The 13,817-nt window shown below is 37.3% G+C and overlaps 1 long non-coding RNA gene across 3 annotated transcripts in view; it reads left to right on the top strand.

The window, feature by feature from the left end:
• Window positions 1-13,817, top strand: part of LOC121074859 — a 178,214-nt gene that overhangs the window by 131,638 nt on the left and 32,759 nt on the right. For 2 of the 3 annotated variants that reach the window (XR_005822572.1, XR_005822573.1), the window contains exons 2-6: window positions 834-1,004; window positions 2,119-2,304; window positions 6,990-7,120; window positions 8,151-8,393; window positions 8,919-9,286. This is a non-coding gene — a long non-coding RNA (uncharacterized LOC121074859). Of the gene's footprint in view, window positions 1-833; window positions 1,005-2,118; window positions 2,305-6,989; window positions 7,121-8,150; window positions 8,394-8,918; window positions 9,287-12,327; window positions 13,203-13,817 lie in introns of those variants that run through there. The other variant, XR_005822571.1, reaches the window with a different exon arrangement.

The following is a 13,817-nucleotide window of genomic DNA, read 5'->3' as shown; positions in this document are numbered from 1 at the left end:
AGGATGAGTCTACTGCATTCTAGTTGTACTTTAGTGAATGTTTAAATTCTGCCCTAGTTGCTATAGTTCTTTCACAGAGTTTAAAGTAGATCATTCTGAACAGATGTTACACATCTGGATTTTTTACATTTTTTTGTTGTCTTTTTAGATACATTATAGTCACTTCTGAAAACACAGAAAAAAAATATTAATGTGCTTTCCTGATCCAGGGCTTATGTCAGATGATTAGACTTTGCAAATATTCTAAATTGCTTGAAATGACTCAACACATTTAAGAGTATAAATATAGCATAAATAAATAATGCAGACTATTGGAAAGTATGGCACATCCTAATATACTTATTATTCCCATGAGGGAAAATGGTAAAAGATAATTAGAAATTCACAAAAAGTTTATAGAATTAATGTTATCTGCTAACAAGTCATGAAAGATTATGTTTCAGATATGCTAATCCTCACAGTACTTATTGGTGTTTTCATTTTTTCTAAAAGTAATAAATGAGATAAATATTTAAAAAATTAAGTTGGGCAATGTTTACCTGCTGATTGAAAATATCAGATGTGATACTCAACAATGCTTTCTGACTGTTTTTAACCTAGTCAAAGTCTTTAGGAGCATTCATTTCCAGTGTCTTCACCTGTTGGGTAGGGTTCATCTTTGCATTCAGCATTTGCTCACACAAGGGTTTCCTCCTGGTCCAGGTGTGGGGCCCAGTTAAACAAAGCCAACTCAGCTCATGGGGTATTGCCCCTTCCACTTGTGTTTTAAGGGAAATGTGTCATTATGAGATATGAGGCAGTAATAATGTCTTTACTTTCTCCAAAACCACCAGCAAAATGTTGTTTTGGATGCCTGGACATAGCCAAGAAACTCAAGTAAAAGAGCAGATCGTGATGGGTGGAGCACCGTATCCTGCCATGCTTGATTTTGTCTCCTGCTCCTCTGCTTTGCAGTCACCTCAGCCATTCCCCAGGACCACAACATATGCTTCAGCTTTCCTCAGGTGGGTCACTCATGCTTAGAATCTATTAACCAGTTTGTTGCTGTTCATCTTTGACCTTTGCAGCAAACACAAAAAATGGAAAACAGAGGAAAATTGTTATTGATGTTATTTATAGCCCTACTTCGTTTGTGAAAGATGATCTAGACCCTCTCCTTTATGTTTACTCTTTAAATATTAACTTTTTTTTTAATGAAATGGAATGTATTCTCCAACAGCAGCCACACTATAAAGTTGTAATAGTTTGCTTTTTGTTGGGCTAGAAAGGTGTAATATTTATAGAGAGATTTTATGATTTTCCTCTTGTGCTGGGTGTTGGTTTTCTGTTCATGGTACTTGGTGTTTTGTGCAAGAATGCAAATTAATTTGCTGCATTTAAAACTTTTTTTTTTGGAGTATGGATTATGCTTAGTATTAGTGCTACAAGAAAAAAAAAAACAACAATGTAATTCATATAATTTACTGAGAGTGTAAATGAGTGGGGAACTCAGTGAAGTATTTTACATAAAGACTAATATACATTTGGAATATATTCTCAATACATCCATATATATTTTTGGAATAAAGAGGCCTTAGGCCCAACCTACACCCAGTGGAAAAAAAAAAAACTCACTGATTTCAGATTCTTTGAAGGAGAACTTAAATGAATTTAGGAAGATATTCACTTTGTTTCAGAGATGGATGGGATTAAGAGGTCAAACTGGAAAGTAACAGAGCAGAATATAGCCTGAACCTGACAGACCAATCAGTTGTTTTCATAGATTTTTAAGCAAGAAAGTGCCATTATAAACATCTTTTCTGACCTCCTGCGTATTGCAAGCCAGGAAATTTAATCCATGATTCCTGCGTTAGAGGAAACTGCTCTCCTCTATTTCATAAAATGGTTGTCTTGTTTGTTTTGCTGAGTGCTATTTTATTTTCTCAGGGTGTAGAATATCAGCTGTTAGATAGCAAATCTTGGCGTAGCTTTCTGTAGATTTGTTTTAAACATTTTGATGTATGTTGTATAACGAGGGTTTCATTAAACAAAAACTACTGAAAACAGCATAGTCACTGCAAATGTTTTTTTCATCACTGCATGGTATTTATCTCTTTTATTTTATTTTTTCCTCTTAAGGTAACAGAGAGCTCTTTATTTTAGCTCAAGAGCCTGATCCCACTTAGACCTCTCCTATGTCTGGTTTTGCCATAAATCCAGAATGATAACCCCATTGTACTGACATATTCACAAGAGGGACATCAACATTATTTGTGAAGGAGTGGCACAAAAATAAGACGTGGAAATGCGTGGAGTTGAAATCAGGTAAGGCTCACTTGGGAAAGAAATGCAGTTTTGGAAAACCACTTCCAGTTCAGGATACTGGAGCTTGGAGGTTGGAGTTCTGGCCAAAAGATGAATCAGAGGGTAAAATAGGCAGGAGAAACTTCTGAAAAAGGTTCTTTGTAGGAACGTTCACTGTAAACACACAAGTGTGTCCCCATCATGCAGAAAATCTCTTGAGTGTTTCTTTATGTACTGGCGCTCCTTCAGTGACTGTATTTGTATTTTCCCGTTTGATTTCAGCAAGAGAAAAACAATCTCAGATAAGAATTTAGACAATTAAATTACTTTATTTAATCACCTGATATATTTTAGAAGTCAAGAAATTTTATTTTGTTAAAAAACATGTAAAATTATATTTAGACAAATGGTGTACTATATGTTGCCAACAACTTTAAAAACAAAACAAAACAACAAAACTTCCCACAATGAATGCCTCAGTTTCCTTCTTCAATTCCTAGCTGCAATGCTGCAACAAAGTCACTTTTCTAGATGACAGATTTGCTCTGCCATTTTGCAGGTATAATGTAGGAGAGCATTAGTCTTTAACATCCATTTCAGATGCTCAAGCTGCTTTAAAGCTTTTGTGGTTTTGAACTAGCATTGCCTCTCGTGGCACTATCAACTAGGCTACTTAACTGCTGTGTTCAAACACTGTGTTTTATGTAATCTGATTTGTGCTGCCCAGATTCATGGAACCACTTTCTTCTGTGGCATTTCTGCAATCACTGCTTTATCTTAATTATAATAATAAGTAATTTGCAAAAGGTATTGAAGTGGAAAAATAAACAAAGTAAAAAGAAAACTCCCAGATAAATAATTTACCAGAAAGAATTACTATTGGTTTTATTATCAAGCATTAACTATGCTGGATTTTTAAATAAGCATTTATATATATATATATATATATATATATATATATTTATATATAAGTATTTCAAAGCTTACTCAAAACGATGTATCAAACTCATTAAAAAATACATATCAAAACAAATAGACAATTACAATTCTGTTCTAGTGAGGAAAGAAAGAAAATGCTGGAAAACACACCAGAGCCCGGCGCAGAATGCTAGGTGCAGGCGATGCTCCACGTCTTTCACAGCCAGGCATGTAACTATACATAACTACTCACTGTCCAGTTTGGGAATCTTTTTCACATATCCACTTACAATCCTTCAAGCTGATGAGGTGTTATTCTTTCAGTTGCTATAACATCATTTAGACATCCAGTGGAGCTGGGGTTGCATATGCAGAGTAACTTCTTACACTGACAATAGATCCTTCCAACTAATTTGGAAGTATGAAGTAACCTTCCAATACACCAAACATAAAATTCTTCTTCAGGAAAGCCATTAAACAATACTTTTAGGTTAGATCTTGCTTTCTCCTCCCTGTAAATAGGGAAGTACTACTTATAAGCTACAGTACCTTATCTTTTGTGCATAACAGAATTAATTGGCTTGGGAATCCCCAGGCAGCTGTTTGCTTTACCACAGGCTGGTAATTGATGGTGTTAAATTGCACACAGAGGTCACTCAAACCATGGAGTTTTATGAAAAATCCAGAAATAGTTTACCATGACCACATGGGATGACTGGCAGAGGAATCTCACAGTATTCTGTTTGAGTATCTACTAGCTTTCTTGTTTGGTTTTCCAATTTTTAATAGACTTTTTCTCTGGAAACAGCTTTTAAATTATGAAGCTGGTATATACCTGAAATGAAATGTTGAGCTTTCAAAAGTACATTTTTAAGAGTTTTGATGGGGTTGAAAAATGTGAGCCTGAAAATAAGAAGACTGACTCGACTCAGAGGAATCTGGTGTTGGCATCAGCAGGAGCAAACAGGCAGCAGCAAGGACTGAGCTGCATGCCTCTGCTACTAATATTGCCAATTAAAACTAATGGTGTGGCAAAACCAACAATGAAAGGGAAAAGGTTGGTCCAGCTTCCCAAATCTGAATGTATGAATTTAGCAGAACAGTTATGCTGAGTTCTTCTCTGAGATGCATGAAAAAAACAAACAAAAAAAAACAAAACAAAAAACCCAACACCCTGAAGAAAGTCAGGACCAGTTCCCTTTTAGACAGAGGTTATATTTCAGCATAAAATCCAGCAAGAGAGAGTAAAACTCATTACCTACAGTTTACCTAATGACATTGGATGGCTCAGGAACCCAAATGCAGTCCATGTATTGGTTTTGCTACACTGCATTTTTTTTAATCAAAACACACTTGAAATTCATATATTTAATGTTTGAACATTTGTTCTTGGGTTTTTCTGTGGAGGAGCTAAACAAGAGATGCCCTAGGGATAAGGGGGATGGCAGCTCTTAGGCCCTGTAGAGACAGACATCTGGGGGTTGTGAAGGTGGATGATAAACATCCATGTGTCTTTCAGTGTATATATTTCTCAAAACATCTGTCTTCACGTGTCTTCATCTGGGGAACCTTACCCAAAGAAAGCTGGGGAGGTCCCAGTGGGCCAGGAAAATTTAAGGCTGGCTGACACAGTGAAATACTCAAGGAAGAATGAGCTCTGTGTGCTTTATTTCTGGCTTATGTTGCCAGGTGAGTTAATAAAAATTCATTTCAGTTAATCTACATCCACTGAGTATTGTCTGTGTCTCTGTGGCTGAATGATGCTTTGGTCACGTCTTGGCGATGCTAGCAGAGCTTAGAGCTTCTAATGTCCATGAATTAGAAGAATCGATCTCTTTGAACACATTTTAAATTGATCTTTGATTGGACCACATAGCTCTTGGATAAGGTACCCTAGTATTAGTCAGTTTGACTTGGAAAGATGATGATTCAAATTAAAATTGAAAGATGACCTATATTGAGCAGCTGCAGTCTGCAGAGTGATTTTTTTCTCGTCTTTTTCTTTTTTTCTTTTTTATATTTCTAGTGTGCAGCTCTGTTTGTGATGTCCTTGCTTTGAATACTAATGTCTGTGCCCAGGGCTGTGTCCAGAATTGCTAACTCAGGCATTTGCATTAACGATTGAGGGCCTGTAATATCACTTTAATCCTGGCTTTGAATTACTCAAATTCTGTAGCACAAAATGCTTCTGTATCCTCTGCTTATAAGAACATCTGACATAGTTATACAGAGCTGCCTGCAGGTTTGGAGGGGGCTGATTTTTTATCCATCAGTAGCCTTCTCTGTTTTAATAGTAGTTTGAAATCACTGTGATGGTCTTGAAAAAGTATAAGTATGGTTAAGGCCCTGCCTTCCCAAGGGGAAGGGGTTGCATCCAGGCACCTGGAGGACAAGGGTGGCTTCCTGTGTGCCCACAGGTGCCCAGCAGCCAGGAATACCACAGACAGGGTGGCAGAACATCATATGTCTCTTCATGATTTCCCAGGATGGGCATGACCTTTGCACAACTGACAAAAAAAAAAAAAGGTACAAAATGCTTTGCACATAATTACTTACTTTGATTAACCATAAATCAAAGTTCAGTAATTTATGTAGTTATGGAAGAGGTGAAACCTTGCTGATGTATCTCAGATGTTCTTTCTGTATTCCTTACCCTTACAGGAAAAGAGTGTTTAATCTTGGGTTCCAATAATTACCTGTTTTATTAATAAGTAAACCCAATGCATCTTAGATGTCAAGTATCTTGTGGTTTCAGTCTCTTTCAAACATGCCGTTTTATGACCAAACCTCATTTCTAAATTCAGCAGATTTGAGCCGATAATTAAATTTTCATGGCTAAATTATAACTAGCTATTTCCCCTTATCCCCTTCCAAAAAAGATTTATAGTGGGAAAACTGACAAGTCAGGACACTTATAAATTTATATCTGAAAGCTCCATTGTGTCAGCTTCTTCAGAGCAGTCTTAATGTGATTGTCTTGTCAGCTGCATCAATAATAGAGGGCGAAGATCAATCTGTAATGAAGGCAGATGAGATATTTTTTCTAAGTGTAGAACTGTGATTCTTTCCCAGTAACTGGAAGCTGCAATTACGGTGGTTGTGCTGGATATTGCTCTTCAAATGCCTTGTAGACCTGTAGTTTGGAATAGCCAATGACAAGTAAAATTCACCCACCATAGCAACACATTGCTCGCGAAGGTTTGCACAAAAGTAGGTCATATCATGGCATTTTAGAATAAAATTTATATCTCCAAAGTACAAAATGTATTGCATTTTGTCTTTGTTTCATTATTACTAAGCCTTCAGTTCTATTTTTTCACCTGCAAAGTTAATTTCTCTGGAGATATTAATTTCTCTGTAAGTGAAAAGAGGAGAAGCAAGAGCACTGCCAACCCCACGTGGCTGCGGAGAGACGTGTTAACTGGGAGCACGTGGGGCTCCACTACAACAGTCACTTGGGTGCCTGCTTTGCTGGGATCTGCAGGTCATGGAGGAGATAGCCCAGGTGCAGGGAGACCAAAGGAGTACTCTGCCTCCATAAATGACACCTAAATCATCCCTTGCCCCTCTCTGTTTAAGGAAATATGTTGAATTACTCAAGCAAATAATTCATTTGTAGACACCCAAAGGTTGTTTGCTGAGTTTACTGGATGTCTACTGCATCAGTACATTCATTCTTCTCCTCCCTCTTCTGTGGTGTTGTTACTGAAGCTCTGATTGGGATTATCAAATTGTTTTCTGTAACCTGAAAACTGTGTTCACTCAAAATAGATCTCTCATAATCACAGGTTAGGAGAGCATTATTAAACACAAAACTCAGCCCTCTGGGAGCTAGTGGAACTCATCCTCTAGAGATTTTTTTCGTGCAGAAAAGGTTTCGTTAGGGACACCCTGGAATACTGTCTGGAAAGACGACAAGGTAATTCAGCTTTTCATTTCTGTTTGCTAAAATCCTGTTCAAGTTCTTGTTCCTTGATATATAAGCTTGTTTATGAGAACTAAAAGATCTTGAAAAGAGTAATTAAGCACTTAAAAACATAGTGTTATATTCTTCTTTAAATGACTAGGTCGGCCTTTGGATTTGGCCATGTGGTTTAGGTTTTTTTTTTTTTTGGTTTGTTTGCTGTTGCTATTGTTGTTGGTAAAACAAAGCATCTTTAACAATAAAGACATCTTGTAGCTTTATATTATACCACATTTTATTCTGAGGAATCCTACAGTTTAAGCTGTAGTTTGGAAGAAACACTTCAGTGCACCTGAAAGCTGAAGCACACGATTTTTCTTTGGAAGAGCAAACAAAGCAGAATGAGAAGTGAAGAAGCAGGGCAACAGCCTGCTTGTCCCCACTCGACAGATGAGTGACCATGTTAACAGGAAACAGTTTGTCGGGCTCCACTTGAAAGGCCACCAGTGCCATTTGCTAACACGGGGACCAGCCATTCCTCTAGGAAAGATGGCCAGCTGGCAGAGCATGGCGTCAAAGCAAGGAGCTGACCCAATCTGAAACAGCTGAGAATTCACGCCATATTTTCTGTAAATGTTAGAAGAACTTTTTCAGTTTCTCACAGTGGCTTAATAACAGATCCAGCTCTTTTTTTCTTTTTTTTTTCTTTTTCTTTTTTTTTTTTTCCTAAATCTCCTAGAATATTTCCTTACATATTTTCTGCATCAGTTTTTGGTAGAGTCCTGGTACTCATTGCAGGTTATTTTGTCCTTGGCTCCATCTTTTGAAATGCTCAGCTGTGCCGTGAGGGAGTAGGCAGACTACTCTGGGATTTCAATGAGCAGTCAAATGGTAACAACAATGAACATTAAAAGCAAATTGCTGAGAGGCCGGTGGGGCACAAGCCGGAGGTCCTCTCCATAAACAAGTTAGGAAATGTTTTCAAAACAGTAATGCATTTGGTTAAGTGAGGCTCGGTTGATGGCTGGCTGTTAATGATTCTCAGAGAGAAGAAGCTGCATTCATCGACTTGTTTTCACTGGATGATTTGGATTTGGAAGCAGAACCGGCTTTGCCTTGCTGTGTGAAGCAGAGCACCCCACCTTGCTGCAGTGGCGCCCAGCGCGCTGCTCACTCACCTCCACGCTGACTGCAGCACCTCTGCTCCTTCACAGCACCCTTTGCTTCTGAGTGGCTTTGTCCCATTCCCAGACCCTATTTCCCTTACCATGGAAAGCGAATTAAAAGGGTAAGAACCTTTAAAAAAACGTGGTATTAAAATGGTACAGACTCACTGCCTCCATCTCCAGTGAGCTTTTAGCCCAGCGTGTCTGGTCAGTGCTCGGTCCCGTTGCAAGCTCTTGTTCCGAGGTGCTGCTTTGAATTTCCCACTGCCCATATATGCAGCATCCAGGAGAACATCCTCTTGGTTCAGAAGTGATCTACAACTGAGTGTTGCTGGGTAAAAAGTTTCTAGATGAAATTAATTTCCTGTTGAACATGGGGAATATTCAAAACTATTATCACTTAAACGGAATATTGCAGTCAGCCACAACTTCAGCAGTGTGAAAGGCAGTAATGAGAACAATCTTAGCTTTCCCTGTGCCCGCCTTGGAGACTGAACAGCTAGCTAGGGCACCTTGGAAGGCAATAAAAACAAATTAGTTGATGAAATTGTTCTCTATAGTGTGCAATACAATTTTTCCTTCAATAGTAAGTCTGTGTTAGGGAGGAAAGAATGTCTGAAAATAAAGTTAGTCCTCTGTTTTACCAGGCTGGGGGGGAAGATAAAGGATCCTGCTGTTCAGTGGGTATATGCGATGGAAAGCTGCTACCTCCCCTCCCCGTGCCTGCTGCTTTTCCCATCCGACGCGTGACTTGCCTTTCCCATGCCTTTGAAACATCTAGCAGCCAGAGTTTGCTTGTCTGCACAGGATGGATGCTTGCAATGCAATTACATTCTTGATATTAAGAAGGTGAAAAGACTGATGAGGATTGCTGTTATCCTGCAGAAGCTCTCCTACCAGTACCTCTCACACAGCTTTCCTGCACCAGTCACATTCTGCACCTTAGCATGGGTTCAAAGCTCACGTCTCAGCAGGGTTGGTCCACCTTACAGAAGTACAGGAGAGATTTTTCCAGGTAATGGCTTTAAGTCTGACTTCTGGGAGAGCTCCTCGTCTGGTGTGATGCAGCATACCACTGAGGAGTGCAATGGGGCTATGTCTGTGCCAGCTGAGGGCTGAACTTTCTACAAAAATTGTCAGGCTCTGGGGTTACTGCCTCTCCAGCAGCAAAGATCAATTAGAGGCAATGGTCTCTTCTAATCCTTCTCTAAAATTAGTAGTCTGGAGGTGGACAAGAGGTTAATTGTTGCAAACTAGTAAAAGATCAGTGATAAATGGTGAAAGTGAGCAAGTGTATACTCCCCCCACCCATGTTTAGCTCTGTATAGTCCCAGCGGACAATGTCACAGCAACCCACTATTGCTGATCGTGTGGCTTCAATCACAATTTGAAGGTGGGTGAGGACAGTATGACAGGCAGGACAGTGAGGAGACTGCAAGAGCTCTGGCTGCCACCAGTGGCAGTTCAGTTTCTGGCTGGAGGAAGGGTGGTAGCTTCAGGGTTGTGGACAGCCAACCCGAGGCCAGCTGGCAATAATTATTATTAAGTTGGCTGATCTCACCTCGGATCTAGAAGGCTATCAGTGTCAAACGTGGTGTGTATCATGGAGTGCCAAGTAGATTAGAGAGTAAGCCTCTTCAGATGCACAAATTTCTTCCAGTGCATAAGAAATTGAAGTAAAATTGAGTGTTTTTCTTATTATCATTCCGCAGTATGTCTCTAGCAAAATACTTCCATTACAAGCACATCTTTCTTTGGGGCTGGTAGGAGAAAAATGGGTAAGACTTGCAGAACCGTCCAATTTTATTGAGGATATGGTGAAAATAGAACAGTGTTGAAATTGACGTAGTGTTTTGGCTTCACATTTTTTATTGTGGTGAGCTGGAATAGTTTTGTTAATCCACATTTTCCTTCTAATTGCCAAACAAGGATTTGATGATTTATACTGCCACATCCTTGCTAAGGATGTATCATTCCTACAGTTTTGTCAGTAACTGTTGGGTTTCCTCAGAGAGTTCATCATAGCCTTTTCTTCTTAATTGGGCACCTCAAATTAAACTGATATTGGTTTTAAACAAAACTAATATTAATTTAATCACTAGTTAGCACTGGTGAATGCAGAAGTGTCTGTTTCAACCCAGATGAATTTAAAGTCAGAGAAGAAATGAGATTAGCTATATACTGACATCTTCAGACAAATGAACCTAGTACAAAAGACAGTTCCTTATTATACGTTTAGTGATTAAACTTTTCCCACATTTGAAAGTCCCTAAAGCTTCTGGAGAAATATTAGAGTCAAAACTCTTGGTAACCAAATAACAGTCAATTCATTACTAGGCAGACTGGGTATTTGGCAGTGTGCTGTCCCACCATTGCTTGGATTTTAACCATAAGATGATATTGTTGCTAAAATATCTTAGAGAACTGGAGGGGTTAATGAGAAGTCAAATTTAATCAGAAGTCAGCTTTCTCCAGACTTACTGTATATACTTCTGAGGTTTGTTTATGCATCCAGTGGCTTCACTTTACTTGAAGTTCTTAGTTAGAATACATAGTTTAAGTGGAAGGATATGCTACAGGTACAAATCATCAGTCAACTTTCATTCAAATACAACTTTTCAAAATTTTTCCTATGGAAAAAACTGTATTTTTCATTAAAAATATGGGATTTTTTCAGAAAAATAAATAATTAGAAGAATATCAGTAACTTTCAATGATACATCTAAAATCTTTTTTCTTCTAAGAAAATAATGTCTCCTCTAGTAGACTTTGGTAGAATTTTAAGTATGAAGAAATAAAAAACTACACAACAAAACATTTCAAAACATTTCTTTTTGACCATGTACCAAAAATTAAATCCTTGGAAGTTACTATTTCACAGCAAAGTTCTCTCACTTGAGAAATTTTCAATTTGAGAATCAGCTTAGAAATGTAAGGTGAAACCTTTTCATTTTTTTTTCCTATCAAAATGTCAGTAGGTTGAGACCAAAATGTTTATATGACGGTCACCTATGAGGCAAAGCAAGTCAATACAAAGGCAACCTACTCTTCAGTGTGTTGAAAGAATTGAAGAGACAGCATACAAAATTGTTTTTTAAAAATTTTCTTGCAGGCATGTCTGGCAGTAATAGCTGTACAATACTTAATAGTCTGTGCTTCCCACATTAACCCCAGTTTTTAGGTGTTTTCTGTAGCGACTCAGAATGCTGAGCTGTGCACTGCTCTTATACTGAAATAGCTTTTCATGGAAATACTTGCAGTTAATTTCCTGATGCCATGAATTAAGAGCAAACAAGACTTTTTACCACCAAGCTGTCTTTACATGGAACACTTTTCATAGTCATACATAAAAAAAAAAAGTCGTCTTCTTCTTATTATTATTATTATTAGAACTGTAATCACTAAAGAAAAATCAAGAATATATATTAGTATTTAAAATAAAATGAACGGAAGCATTTCTGGGAGTTCTGACACCTCAGCTATTTCTCCTGTGCATCTCTTCAATAAAATGCTTGCTCATTTTCATCTATATCCAGACACTTCATTATTTTCATGTTTCATGCTCCAAACACAACAACAAAACATGTCTATAACTTCATTTTATTTATTTTGTGTCTTGGTTGGAAATGTTCAAGATGAAATGAAATTTGCTGCAACCTAGTAATGTAACAGAAAAAATGGGATTTTGACATGGAAATACAGGAATTTTTAGACATGTTTGGCATGTGGGAGACAGCTTTTTCAGAAACAATTCTTATTTAGATTTGCAGATATGAACAAAAATTCTAGTCACGGGACTAGAGGTAGGGATATTTGTAGTAAAAAAAAGTCCCTGAGAGCCTTCTTCAGTTTAGCCTTGGAAACTCTGTCCTACAATGAGGCTGACACACCCCCAGGTCCACACCCATTTCTGTTTTGGATGTATTTCCCAGGAAATTATACTCATGGATATGTATCTGAACAGATTTTGAGCTGATACTGAAATTAGACCTCTCACTTGTTGTTACAGTCAAAAGAAAAAAAAATAATATATATACATATATATTTTAAATTCAGCTTTGTCGAGGAAGAGAAAACATGTTACATCTATGGCTCAAAGGGAGAATAAGTGAATGATGGAGAGCCATGGCCTGATGAGCTTAACTTCTCCAGATGACTGAGCACAGAATAAAAAAATGTAATCACTGAAGAGCAGCGAGAGTCCTGATTTTCTCATCCCTCTGTGGGATTTTTGGGTGAATACAACTCTATTGTCCTCACTGAAATAGCATCTTACATATAAAGGTACTTCTGGAAGACTTTTGTGCTGAGCATCTTCTGATAAAACATTCACAAAATAGCCACTTCCCTTTTTATCAAGAAAAGCTATAATCATGCACTTTTTTAATATCTTCAAATGAATCTACAGTTTGATTTTCTTTAGCAAATGAAATCTCTGTGATTTCACAAAAATCATTTAAAAAACAAAAACAAAACCACGACAACATAGGGCTTAATAAGTAAAAGAGCTCTCTCCTTAAAGAGTGCTTAAATATTTACCGTAAATGAAGAAGAGGTCTTCATAGTCTAAATGAGAAATAATGCCCCTGTCATTGCAATTGTATAAGAAATTACCTTTTGGTAAATGAGAAAAACCTTTCTATTTTGGTTCATGTAAAAAATATGAATAGTTTTCTTCTGTCATAAGTGATTTGCTTGTCAGCATGTCCATCACAATAGCATGGCTCAATTCACACCTGCCCTGAAGGAGTATATGTGATGGTAACTATAGTCAGTGCAATTCAGTGATGTTACATCGGAATTATTATCACCAGGCTTTTTTTCACAGTAACCATTTGAGCTAGTGTTTAACATAGAAGGTTATGTAAAATGTTATGTGATACTTATGAAATATTTTTTATTCTAAGAAATAGAATTGGTCAGAGTGTATGTGTCAGCATTTTTCTCTGAAGATTTATTTTTAATTATTTTTCACTAGATAAGATAGTTATTACCTTTTCTTTTGTGTACCAAATTTCTTATATTTCTTTAAAATGCTATTGCATCCAATAATGTCTTTAATCAAGGCTGGTTTTAGTTTTTAATACATTACAAAAAAATTCAAGGAGAATAAGTCAGACTTATATTTGATAATACTAAACAACTTTTATTGCTTTTATAATTTTAATATTTTTAATGATTGAAAAACCTGTTCTACGTTATTCTGGGAGAGGACAGATGGCCAGCTAATCTGTAACATGTAAATAAAGTCAGTATTCTCATCTTCTACTTACAAAAAACAAATGCAGTCTCTGACCATAATTCTGCAAACATTTTCAAAACCCAGGAAAAAGAGCCATGTTCCTCAAAATGTGTTTTTTACATCACTTCTAAATGCATTAGTGGTTTGGAACAGAAGGAACATAGAAAGTGAAGTGTTTTATGATAAAGTGAAATTGTTATGGATTTGATTGAAAATAAACCTGCCGGCTATTATGGGCCATTTCTATGGATCCCTCAGAAGTGCCACAGATGGACATGTGGGCTGCACTCTCTGGCAAAGACCT

This window comes from Cygnus olor, chromosome 9 (assembly GCF_009769625.2).
Source record: "Cygnus olor isolate bCygOlo1 chromosome 9, bCygOlo1.pri.v2, whole genome shotgun sequence".
Taxonomy (NCBI): domain Eukaryota; kingdom Metazoa; phylum Chordata; class Aves; order Anseriformes; family Anatidae; genus Cygnus; species Cygnus olor.
The sequence above is the reverse complement of the archived record's forward strand: the minus strand, read 5'-3'. Positions and strand labels throughout refer to the sequence as shown.